At 38.5% G+C, this 12,421-nt stretch overlaps 1 protein-coding gene across 2 annotated transcripts in view; it reads left to right on the forward strand.

The window, feature by feature from the left end:
* The first annotated feature begins 595 nt into the window (after nucleotides 1-595).
* The window catches only part of CNOT6 (CCR4-NOT transcription complex, subunit 6), a 28,629-nt gene continuing 16,803 nt past the window's right edge, over nucleotides 596-12,421 (forward strand). For both annotated transcript variants that reach the window (XM_010578899.1, XM_010578900.1), the window contains exon 1: nucleotides 596-901. The gene's annotated coding sequence lies outside the window, so the exon portion shown is untranslated. The remainder of the gene's footprint in view (nucleotides 902-12,421) is intronic.

Below are 12,421 nucleotides of genomic sequence, written 5' to 3' on the forward strand. Positions count from 1 at the left end.
CGTGCTTTTCTCATTTAGAGTTTTATAGAGAATTTTAAGCCCGGGATCAGACAAGGCTTTAGGAGAGTACGTGTCTATGCACCTGTCTCTGTCTTGATATACATATGTGTCATGAACGTGTACCTTATCAGCAGTTTTTCCACAAACATTTAAAAATTCATATGAAGCCTGCTTTGCTTTGCGTAATATGAGAAATATATTCAGAACAAATACAGTAAAACAGAGGTTTTGTTGCGTTTTGTTTTAAACACAGATATCTCTATTTCCACAAAAGCACAGAAAATTGTATTACTGAAAATACAACCTCACAGGCGGGTGTTTGCTTTGTAACTGGAGCTGCAGATCTTCTGTTTTTTCGTTTGATTTCTGGGGCTTATTTTCTTAATCTAGATTTCGCCATAATGGGTAACTAATTCAAAATTCAAGGGATTAAGAAATACCTGTGGTATTTGTCTGGCTTAAATACAAAGATATGCAAGTGTTGACTGGTAATTGTATTGTATCTCGCATTTTTTTTTCATTCTAGAGCAGGTCTCGTAATTGGGAATTTATCAACATTTCCACTGGGGTAATTTTACAGGATTATCCACCCTCTGTTCTTCCTGCTGGTTCATCTGGACTCTGTGGAGTTTGCTGCTAGCAATGAAGCCTTCTGTGGGGGTTTATTCATGCTATTACTGAAATGGAGCCCTTCGCGTTTGGATTAACTCTTTGTTCACTTTTCACCTGAATCGCTTGGAGCAGTCCATTTATAAAAAGGATACTACCATGCATCTCTTTTCTGTTTGCATTTTGAAGTTGAACTCTGAATACAGTCTTGATGTGTTCAGGCTGTTTGCTTGAATTTTAGAGGAAGAACTGAAATATAAAGATAGATGAGACTGTAATACTGCATGGGCAGGTAAATACTTTTGACATTTTATATATGAAGACTTGAAAACGTGTTACGAAGGGTCACAAATTGAATGAGCGTGCTACATTTCAAGGTAAAAATCATTAAGATCAGGCTGTACTAGATACTAGGAAGGCATTCTTCTAAGCAAGTGCAGTGTTCATGATGGAAACCGCTGTCTTTAAAATGGGGTCGAATGCTCCCAAGATTGAGCAAACTGAAAAGTCTTTCCCAACAGATGAACAAAAGCATCTGTTTTTAAAAGCATGGCAGTGTAAATAAAAATGGTCCTGTTAATCTATCACCAAAAAGCTAAGGTTTTTTGTTTGTAGTGCAGTGTGTCGTCTTATTTGGATTACCACCGTGCCTTGGAGGCCAGGTGGTGAACCAGAATTCCTCCTTCCAGTTGTGCAGCACCTGCTACAACAGGCAGTCCCTGCTGCAGAGGGCCTTGTTCTGTTTGTTAACAGACTCTTGGGTTTTAAATTATTGTCTGGTTTTGTCATGTAATTTTGTCTGCACACGTGTATATATGCAGTCTGTACCATTACTTCCCTGGCCCAAATGGCGCTGCATTAAGAGATTATACACAGATGGTATCTTTATGAATGAAGATGCCTTTTAGTCTTCAGAATTGAAAGAATATACAAGAATTGTCGCTTATTTCCATAGGGTTTCTTGCTAGGAGAAATATATAGTATTCAAAGGTTACAATTGTATATGATGAGCTTGAAAAAACTACCACTGACCTTAAAACCCTGCAAGAATAATCTCAACAGACCCTACCTCTAGATTTTAGTCCTAGTTGCACGAGACAGAGGTTGACCCTTGCCCTGTTGCCTACAATGTATCTGGGTTTTTTTAATCCGTATATTGAGATTTTACACTACTTTTGGTGGCAAAATACTGACATTACAGCAACCAGTCTAAATTAAGTCTTCTTCATGGTGTAATATTGAAAGCTTTACACATAAGTTGCTCAAACTGAGTCACTGCAGGGTTTCATCTGTTTTGTATTCCTTTTTCAGTGTTGGTGCTTCACACTCGGAAGTGTGATTATTGTACAATATCCTGCAAGATTATTAGCATTGTATTAAGTGACATAAATTAACTTCCTACATTGAAATCGGGTTGTAGAAGTCCACTTAACAGGAAAGCTTGGCATAAGCTTGGGGACCTGCACTCACAATTTCTACATTGAGCGATTTCTGCAGTTGAAGTCTTAAAGAGTTTACAAATACTTAGGCAGGTCCCATGGAAAAAGCTGTTTAAATGCTTAACGTGTACTTTTGAGCTACTAATTACACTTCCAAGATGGTGCTTATTTAAAAAAACTGGCAACAACTCAGTTTTTTCTTTTGTAAGACTGCAACATGAATCCTTTTGTTAATGCCTCAGAGGGCTTTTTTTAAGTGAAGGAATCAAGGAGCAGAAAATACATACATAGTTGTTTACTTTAGAACTAAAATACTTGCTCTTAGTATTCTGATTTATGCTATAATGGAGCTCTGCAGGAAAAGGTTGATTTTTTTTTTTTTTTTTTTTTTAGACTGGGAAAGCCGTTAGGTATGTCATGCAGGCTGCCATCTAGATGTTGTGATCTCAGCCTGGATATTTTGATAGCTCTCTTGTGTGTCTTAGTTCACGTTCCTGATATGCAACCTTTATTCTGCAAGTGAAGCAGCTTCCTACCTTAAGACTGTCCTAAAGTTTCAATACCATTTTATAATACCAGCATCTCCAAGGCCTCCTTCAGCTCTTTGAGCTTCCCCCTTTCCTTAGCAAGGCAGCAGTTTCAGCCTGAAGACTGGACATTTCTAGAACATGCTGAAGCAATGTGAGTGATAGCTCATGTCATTAGGGTACAGCATCTTGCCATAGGTAGGAGACCATGAATATACCATAATTTAGTATACTGCATATTACAGATAATCTCTACAGCTTTACTGCCCGAGCTATTTTGGAGTATATTGATGAGTGAGGTGTGGATCCTGCAAGTTGATCTGACTTAAATGGTGCTCCACAGAAGTATTTCTCTGCATAGATCAGTTTGCAGAGTCAGGGATCAGGGAAAAAAAAAACAACAACTTTAAGCGCTAGCTTCACTTCAGAGACAGATCATTTCAAACCACATTGAACTGACACCTACAAAGACAGGAAGGCTTAAAACTAAACCAAAACACAGCTAGGAGCGTGCACCATCTGATATGTATCACCTGTCAGAACAAGGAGACAACATTGTAATGGCTAAGTAATAAAAAGTATTAAGATGTTTTGTGCCAAACTCTGAGCATTAACACTTCTTAATACTCTTTCAAAGACGTTTTAACAGTTGTCCACCCAACAGAAGAGCTTTGCCTGGCAAAGCAAAGGTCCTGTGGATTGAGATAGAGGAGTTTAAGTGCTGCCTTAATCACAATTCATCTGTAAGTAGAGTGCTTTCAGAACAAGAGTTTTTAGGAACAAGTTATCTGTGTGAAGAATAATTAAAACTAGAAAGGAATCCTTGCTTTGCTGAGGAACATCATGACAGATCCACCTCTGGAGATCTGAGGACTGCTTGTACAGTAATTGTCAGTCATGGCATAGATGCTTTCTGGGCAGGGAGCAGTGGGATCACCCCGTGGTTTCTTCTGGTGTAGTATGTCAGGACTTTTCTCCAGTGGCAGAACTTGGAAAGCTGCTACTTTGGTTGCTCATTAACTTCACATAATCTACATCAGTACAATTGTCGCTGGAGTAATGTTGAAAACCAACCAGTGACGTGGCTCAAGTGGTGATTTTGTTTGTTTGTTTGTTTGTTTTTAAAGCCACCAACAATAAACCCCACTTTCTTAGCTGGGTATCGTTGGTTTTCAGCATTGTCTCACAAACAGCTGCATCAACACAACGGAGGGAGGTGATGAAGTAGAACATGGGGACAGGAAAGAAATCTCTGGTTGGCTTTGCTGCACAAGAGCATGGTTGTGGAACAACATTCTCAGGCTTGTTGGTTTAATTTGAAGTAAAAACAATCTATGAATAGTCTGGTTGCTTCTATCAGGATGTGGCTAGATGGGTAGAGCACGAACTGTGTGAACAAGTTCTATAATATCCTGAACTTCAGTTAGGTTAGCAACTCTAATATTAACAAGCATTTAAATATCTAGAAATTGTTTTTTTAGGAAGGCAGAGATTTTTGGATTTAGATACTGGCATCTCTTGTCAAGCACTCGTTCAGATCTATAGCAGGAATGCTGAAAATGAGCTCGTGTCCAAACTTCATTTAAAATAGCTAGGTTATCTCTTACTCCTAAGTTCTGTTGCAAGGCTAAGAAAGAGAATAATGTTTTGTGCAGTGACTTCATGTTTTCACCCACAAAACAACAGAAATGTGGTAAGTGTTCTGCAGACGCATAAAGGAAAATGTGGTAAGGAATGTTGTGGTGTACATGCCAATATTTAGAATAGCTTACTGAGTTGGATCAAGATAAGAAATTGTGCAGAAGTTACTCTCAACAAGAATTAATGTTCCATGTATCACAAAGAATCATAACTAAATTGTTAAATATGATTGTCTGGACACAACCGGTGGAGTGAGAGTTGGTAATGTATTAACGTTTTGGAGTGTAAGACCATCGTCGTTAGCTTTCTGAAGACGTTTGTAGGTGAAGCTTTTAAGCCTTGGTCTTACTGCCTGTCTGCATTTTTAAAACTTGAAGCTAAATGTTTTACAACAGAACTCTTCTTGTTAAAGTTGATCTTTTAGGTTCTATCTTACTCGTACAGTATATAATTATGTAATGCAAGTAAATTCTTAAAGTAATTAGTGAACCTGACTGATCTTTTAATGTATTGGTATTTCAGAATACACTAAAATAGAACATGCAAAAATCTGAATGTGTATAGTACTCGGTAGCTAGCCAAAGTGTTTCTAGGGATACCAGTTAAAGGTCAGCCTTTGCTTTGCAATGTGGTTTTGTGTTAATGTTTGTTTTGTATACAGCAGCCTTTCACTATAGGCATAATTACATACAATTGCTGATAATTAAGAACTATTCTAATCATCTGTGCTATGTCTATGCTACACTGAGAACATTTGGATATAGTATTTCTGCTCATTAGATGTCGTGCAGGGTAAGGGGTGGGAATTTGAGTTCTTTATCATGAGTCAGATAAAATAGATCTATCTTGCAGGTCTGTCTAGAAGATGGAGCAGTCAAGGACTTCCGTGCTGAATTCTGCCTTTTATTTTCTGACCATTTTAGAGTTATCTTTCAAACCCAAACTGGTCTTCATAGCAACTGAACATGGAAGTGAAAATTGCTTCTTTGCACTAGTGAAACTATGGTAAATAAGTTTTTTCACGCCTTCCAAGGTTTAGGGGGTTACATGTACACCACTAAAATACCGGGCTGCAGGTTGCTCATCTGATAGGAAATTGTGATTGCAAGTGGAGTGGAGGGGTGGCAGGTTGGGCAGGAGGAGAAGTAGAGGTTTGGAGAATGGCAACCTCCCTACCCCTGCCACACACCTTATAACCAGCCAGTTTGCATTTCTATAAACAAGTAGTGAAGAAGGACAAAGAAACCTTAATTAAATTTGAAATACCTGCAGGTCAAAACTTAATGATACAGTCGTCTTAAAAATATGAATTGACTGATTTTTGGACTTAACAAAATTGAAAGCCTGATCTAGTCGGTGCTATATAACTCTATAGTCTAATCAAGTCTTCCTGATTTGAAAACAGCAAATATATCCTCTGACATTTATGACCTGGTTGATCCAAACCTGGATGCTTTGCTTTTCTTAAGTTTCAGGAGGGTTATGTCTCATTTTAGTCAGCTTCAGCTAGATTAAGGGTTTTGCAGAACTTTTACAGCTTTATAGATTTTTTGAAAGACTATTAAAGCATTTGTCAACTTCTGAGTTTTCTGTAGTAGAACTTATATATGCAAAATCAAATAACTCATCTGATTAGTTATATTTTAGATATACTCACATGAACTAACGTGTATTGACTTAATCAGAATCTTGCATTTATTATTACATAGTTGCAATGCATGTTCACATCCTACTGCATTATCTAAGTCTGAAAAAGAGGAAGGGTAACTTGTGGTTTTGTATTGGCAGTCATGTAAAATTCTAGTTTTAGAAGTCCTCAAAATATGATGAAGAAGCATTACTTCCCTGATGAAGCCATTAAATCTTAATATGCTAACAGCCACTAAAATATGATCGTACCAAGTGAAAAAGCACTTGGAATGAATCAATTGACTATGTGTTGACTCAACAGCATTTTTATTTTTTTAATTTAGATTATTCCAACATTAAGCCATAAATTGGGTTAAAGGGATCTTGACACTTTCCCACACATTATAGTTGAGTCTCTTGGGGGCGAGGAGTGTTTCAGGAGTCATTCTTGTGCTGCTCCAGTTCTGCCTGTGCACACAGCTGTTACATACCATCCCTCCCCACATTAGGTAAAAGGAGATTTTTAATTCACAGCATGTATTCTGAAAAATTCAGGTGTTACCCTTTAGCTAATTTCCCAATTGGATTTTTCCTAGTCTTATTTTTACAATACTATATACTTACTGTAAAAAAAACCAACAAAACCAAAAAGCCTTGAACAGCCTTTTCTAAATAAAATGCCAAGAATGTTTGCAGTAGTCAACAAATAATAGGTGTTTACACAACGGACTTGATATTTATCTAGAAGTAACATACTAGTAGGGAAAAAAAAAAAAAAATCTGTGTTTTCTTGCAACACTGATGTTTTAGTTGTGCATATTTCAATAGAGCAACCTTGTTCACTCCTACAAAGTTAAATGTAACATTGTGTTTCAATAGATAGGCAAGTCGTAAAATTTCTGTTTATTCAGCATCAAAATAATTGTAATTTTAGTTCTAATGTGCTTTAGTATGGATTCTTCTAATCTGAGGAAGCTTTATTTAATATTTTTTTTCTTTTAGGTGGTGGCTTACACCTGCATTTCTGAACTTTGGTTTATCTACTTGCACAGTTGTGCATTGTAGCAAAATAGAACCAGAAGCTATATTTCATAGAAGAATGCGAGTATTCTTCCATTATATGGTGTATACCTGCTAGTAGTTGGGAAATTCAGAACTGTAGGTGTATGTTAAGATTTATTTTATTAAAAACCAAAGTTTCAATTTAGTGTATTCTGAACAAGACACAGATAGAAATAGGATTGACATGAAATTTAAAAGGCTTTGTAGGAACAGTATCAGGCATACATAAAAACCCATTTAATTCTCTAGTTTAAGTTTTATGTGTCTGGGGGGGCAGGGTGGTCCCAAATAATTTTAAATAAGAGTTTAGTGGAAGTACATTAAATTTACTTCACATGAAACTTGAGGTTTAGCTGGGATGTGCTGGGTACTTGCTTGCTTCCTTTCCTCATTGGGGTATCTTGCCTTTGAATATTTTTTCCATCATTTTTCACTATTAAGATCACTATCTAGTTTGTTGCCCATGCTTGGTATAGATGGAGGATAAATACAGTCATTGACTCAACTCATCAATACAAGTGTGTACATTCTGTAGGGACTGACCTTTATCATAAGGCTGTTCAAGCTTCTTTTGCTTTTCCGTGAGGAGATGACAGATGTCGCACCTTGTCATCCCAGCCAGGGACAGTGTCTGTTTTTGCAGGGTTGTTGCTTCATTTGCCTGGACTTTATGCTGAAATGGAATTAAGTTCCCACAGAAATTTGTCACTTGCTGAGTAAAGTGCCACCATTGCCAGGAAGGTGAAACCAGTAAGCTTGATTCATTTTAGAAAAGCACTCATTTAAAGAATGGGTAGTGGGTCTTTGAGTGGGAATGACCAAATCTTAAGTTTTATGGTAAAAACTGAAATACAATACTATGAAAGAATTTTTTCCAAAGTACAGTAGTTATCTTTTAGATGTACTTCTTCTCCCTTTGAAGAGGGTCACTGTTTGGAGTTTAAGGCAGTCATTTCTGTTCATTCTAATAAAGCTCAACAGCAGAGATTAACCATTTAAATACAGGCTAGCATTTCTGATCAGCCTATACATTGCTAGAACTGCTACAGCTTTAAGTCACCTAAAAAGCAGTGTACTTTGACTTCAGTTAGGATTTCAGACTTTGTTCAGTGTTACTGTTTAACTAATACATGGATGAGGGTAGTTGGAAGCAAGATTTTTGCTTCCTGCTGTGCAAGAAGAGATTTGGGGTAGGTGTGGCCAGAAGGACAATTATGTTGTCCTGATTTCAGTCCCTTAAACAGTTGTGCTGCAAATCCACACATACATTACTGCTATACAGGAATAATAATACTGGAAGCTAGGCTCCCTCAATTTTTTTTTTTTCTTTTTCCCTTTTAGCTTTTGCAGGTTTAATTCTTTTCACCAGCTCCTTTTGTTATCAGACAGAAGTCAGTGCTGATGCAAGAGTGAAGTGGAAATACACAGTCCTGGGGAGGAAGGAACTGCAGCAGGACCAGCTTAGTTCTGCTTCATGTGTTGTAAAACCACAGTGCAAGTGGCTGGTGTGGGGGGGTCAGGAGGATCCTAAATTAACTTTGAATTCAAGACATATCAGTCAATTTAAGAAACACTTACATTTGTGGGGAAAGTCACTGGAACCCATTTTTAAATGCAACTTTGGATTGCATGGAAAGGAGGTTAAAGGCACAAGGTTACAAATGAATGGTCTGGGATGAGTTTCCAGTATTAGGCTTTGGCGAAAGAAAGAAAAAAAAAACAAAACAAAAAAACCCCGAGCCTGTCATAAGTGCTATCATTTTCTTACGAAATCTTTGAGCAGCTTAATGGTTTATAATTAATAGGAAGTACTATAGAGTGCTTTCTGTCCTACTTTTCAGCAGTGCAAAAGTAATTTATTTGGTAAATAATACTGTACTGTATCAGTAAGTGGAAAATATACTTCAGTTATCTTGTTACTTCTAACTTTATTAGATCTAGATTTGTATAGTTTATTCACTGTTTTTTAATTAAAGTAGCAAGAAGTTGGAGTAATTCTGCAGTTGATCAGGTGTGGTGCTACTTTGTTTACTTCCCCCTCCTGGCTATTTTCTGATTTACGTCAGTTTTAGTGATAAGTAATATCAAGTAAGGAGCAGGGTGGGGGAAGTCAAAAGAAGTCATCAGCATGTGTCAAGATGTTTCAGAAGCAGAGTTGCAATGCTTCAGCATAGCGGATCTTGAGGTATTTCTAAAGGTACTCACATATTTGTAAATGGGATTTGTAGATGCTGCTTAGTAAGTATTGAAATAGTTATTTCAGAATAGTTGATTAGATCAGATAAAGTTTTGTCTGAACACTAACCCATGCTGCTCTCACTTGTTCCTTGTTTTCTACAAAGTTTTAGAATTCACGTTTTCTTTGCCTAATTTAAATTTTGATATGGAAGAAGCTGATGTTTCTAGGAAAGTTTTGGGGCAAACTTGATATCTACGCTTACAGTAAGATACAGTACAGTACAGATTTGAGATGGAGTTAGTTTATCTGAGGTATTAGAGAAAGCATTTCAAGAAATGAAGAGCTGCTGTAGTATTTTCCATTGTGTGGGGTGTATGGTTTTGTTGGGTTTTTTTCCCAAAAACAACTTACTACTTACTCTCAAAAAAACCCCCTGCTCACCTACCTATTTTGATTAAATCCTTCTCCCCATCATCTTCAATTTTATAAAAATGGCAGAAGGGAAGGACAGGAAAAAAGTCACCATCTTCCCTGCCCTGTCACTCAAAGCAGTTTCCCCAGACTACCTTTTCTCCATTTTAGAGGCATTATTTATTAGTAGTTTATATAGTCACCTAGAGCATTAACTACCTCATAGTCCAGCTTCCACCTTACACACACCTATAGCCTAGGAGACTTACCATTTCAAAAGCCTTGTCAGGCAACGGTCTGAACTCTTTTCATTCTTCTACAGCTAGCAGTGTAGCTAAACCGGCTTGGCTTTCAGGCATCTCCTTCTTTTCGAGGCCACCAGCTCCTCCTGACACCGTACCCTGAACGGCACTGGTGCTGCGGCTGGTCCCCAGTGCAGCACACCAGCTCGCATGGCTGCTGGTAATCACACCCCGTCTTGTCCAGAACAGTTCTCCGAAACAAGACCTAGCCTGGCTGTTCATCACCTTAGTGCACTCATTGCTTTAATCTGGAGAGACAGCCGGCAATCGGTGCAGGTGCACCTCAACCTGTGAACGTTTGGCTTTGTCTCTAATGGTCTGTTCCCCAGGGAAGCCGGAGCCAGTGCTCCGTCATCCACCTGCTGTGTTAGCCAGCTTTGTCAGCTCTTCTTCTAACAGCTTGCCCTCCCTTGACTTTACAACCTTCAGATTTTTTCCTCTTCTCTTCCTGATCCTCAACATCCTTGCCCTGCACCTTTCCCTGAAGGGTCTTTGCCCCTGCTCTCCCTTGCCCTGTCCTACCGCCTTTCTCTCGGTACCCTCTGGGCAAACAAGGGCTTAAAACCGTGTCTGCGCTGAAGGCTCGAGACCCGATTCCCTACGTCAGACCCTTTGCACTGTTGACCTCATTGGCCTTGTTTAGCTCAGTTTCTTTGGGGTAAGGGTTGTTAATTCTGCGTTGGGACTGAGTGACCCAGGGTGGGAATGGCCACGCTCCTCTTGAGCTCTCAAGCCCTTCTGTTTTTACAACTAATTAAATAACAGCTTTAATAACATGGTACAAGATAGTAAACAATTTAATTTGCATTCAAACATATTTAAATGTCCTCCTCATTAAATTTGTGTAGTCTGGGGTGTGTTCTGGGCATCCCTGTCATATCTTCGTTCATGAAGATTTTCTCCTTTATGAACTAACTTGCTCTACGTGATAACAGCCTGATCTTCAGCGGTGCTTCCCACCATCTGTGTTGGTGCAACTGAAAATTGCAGGTGGTGTAAGCTCTTTTGAAAATGATCGTCATGATAGTTTAAAGCTGCAGTTATCAATGGCTCCAAGGTTGCTTGACAGCATTTTATGGGTCTTACTAAAAATTGCTTTAGTCTGACAAAACTGTACCACTTAATCTGATGTTTACCTCAGCTTTTACGTTTAACTGCAGCAGCTCAGCAGGCTCTAAATTTGGATTTGGGGAGGTGGAGAAAGGAGGAGAGACAGTGATTTGTAAAAGAGACTGATTTTCTTGAACTACTCCGTGCTGTGAAGTTTTGAAATGCAATTCAAGGTATTGCGCTTGTGTTTTATGTCCTGTGAAATATGACCCAAATGTAGCCTTGCTGTCAGATCCTGAGAAATCTCGAGCTCTACGTGATGGATGAAGATGCGCTAACACTTGGTGTGACAGTATCCTTGGTGTTCTGGTGTGGCTGATGCCAGTGATGCTGTCGGTCATCAGCAGCTCCTTCAGCCAGGAGGCTCTTGAGCATTTGCTGCTTTTTTTGCTCCTGGTAATCCTGAACAGCAGGGAATTGTCCACTGTGAAATGCAGCAGTAAGAAAGGAAAACCATCAAGAGCAGGAACTTTAATGAGAGGGAGAGTAAGTGCCATGGATGGGCCGGGAGCATGGGGTCACCAGGATCCAGTGTTAAAACCTCAAATTCTTAAATCTCTAATTGTTTTAGTGCACATTAACAAAACCCACTGGAAAAGTATGTCATCCTCTTCTGGTAGCGAGGAGCGAGATGCTGCTGGTACCAGCAAGGCTGTTAATTAGTGCATGTGATTGAGTGTGCTCTGGGGAACGTTCGTGTTTCTGTACTGAATGAGATTTCTGTCTCTAGTATACCCGATTCACTTCTTGAAAAATTGGAACATATTTATTAATTCGGGGAGCTGCAGGAAGAGAAAGCATCAAATGACCGAGGAAGGTAAATGTTTCCTGTCAAACTGGAGCATTCCTATGTGGTATTGGTCTTTGTCAGTTATATATAATTACATATAGCAATTTCAGAAGAGATGCTCAATACATTACTTTGCCATATGTTATTGCATTAGTTGCATAGTTATTGCAGGGAGAAGTTACGCTTTTACCTTTCCAGTGGTTATAATCCAGTCTTATCTCCTTTAATTAGCTTAGTTTGAAGAAGAAAGTGTTACACTTGGTGATTCTAGTACCCTGGGTACTCAAGTGTCTTCATTCTTTAAGAAGCTCCACCCAGCTGCTATTTATAATCTCATCCTTTTACCCACAATTCACTTTTTAAAGGGGAATTTCTTTTCACTGCAGACATCTGTTTTTGACCAGTAGTGGGGGTGGGAAAGGGAAGGAGTGTGAATTAGTAAAAGAGCTGTTGTATTAAAGTAAGCATGTGGTGCTTAAAAGCTTTATTTTAATTAAGATGCATAATTAACAGAAAGGTTTTGGGTGTGGGGTGTTATGTTGGTTTTTTTAACATGCAGAGTAAACATTTTCCAGTAAATTCAATAAACAGATAACAAGGTTGATAGTCTCAATTTACTAACAGTTACTCCTTGTTTATTCTCTATACAACACTTTTCTGATATATTCACTTTGTCCAGGGATATGAAAAAATTAGAAAGCCTTAAAAGATCTGGTAGGTAG

Source organism: Haliaeetus leucocephalus, unplaced genomic scaffold, assembly GCF_000737465.1.
Source record: "Haliaeetus leucocephalus isolate CR32 unplaced genomic scaffold, Haliaeetus_leucocephalus-4.0 Scaffold656, whole genome shotgun sequence".
Lineage (NCBI taxonomy): Eukaryota > Metazoa > Chordata > Aves > Accipitriformes > Accipitridae > Haliaeetus > Haliaeetus leucocephalus.